Genomic DNA, 651 nt, shown 5'->3' with positions numbered 1-651 from the left:
GCAAAACTCTCTTTCAAAATGGAGGGGGAAATAAGACACTTCCACGACAAAGAACACCTGAGAAACTACATGAATACCAAACCAGCACTACAAGCAATTCTAAACAAGATCCTAGAAAAAGACAATGAAGGCAACAACACCATGAGGCCCAACAGAGCAAATCAAATAGGCAAGACAAGAAATTAAAAGGAGGAGGTGAAAAAGTAAAAAGAGTCAACAAAAGGCCAATAACATGCCAATATTAAATCAGTACATATCAGTTATAACCAGCAATGTCAATGGCCTCAACTCGCCAATCAAGAGAAATAGACTGGCAAAATGGAATACGAAGCAATATCCAACAATATGTTGTATACACGAAACACACCTAGTGCAAAAAGAAGCCCATAGACTGAAAGTGAAAAGATAGAAAACAATTCTCCATGTGACAGGAGCCCAGAAAAAAACAGGGGTAGCAATCTTATTTGCAGACAAAGTAAATTTCAAACCAAAACTGAATCTAGTACTATTGATGTAGGACAGTACTGTATCATACCTCAATGAATGTAAAATATCTAGTACCTGCTTTATGATACATAGTAGGGACCGTGCTTTATCAGAGCTACATTTAATGATATTACTCTAGAATGTTCTCTTTCCAGATGATGATTA

General features: G+C 36.6%; 1 protein-coding gene across 2 annotated transcripts in view; it reads right to left on the bottom strand.

Annotated features, from left to right (window-relative positions):
* Enpp3 (ectonucleotide pyrophosphatase/phosphodiesterase 3) overlaps nucleotides 1–651 on the bottom strand; it is a 74,769-nt gene that overhangs the window by 28,905 nt on the left and 45,213 nt on the right. The gene's annotated exons all lie outside the window — the stretch shown is intronic.

The sequence above is a fragment of the Fukomys damarensis genome, unplaced genomic scaffold (genome assembly GCF_012274545.1).
Source record: "Fukomys damarensis isolate Sample0158 unplaced genomic scaffold, DMR_v1.0_HiC HiC_scaffold_14, whole genome shotgun sequence".
NCBI classification, from domain to species: Eukaryota; Metazoa; Chordata; class Mammalia; order Rodentia; family Bathyergidae; genus Fukomys; species Fukomys damarensis.
The sequence above is the reverse complement of the archived record's forward strand: the minus strand, read 5'-3'. Positions and strand labels throughout refer to the sequence as shown.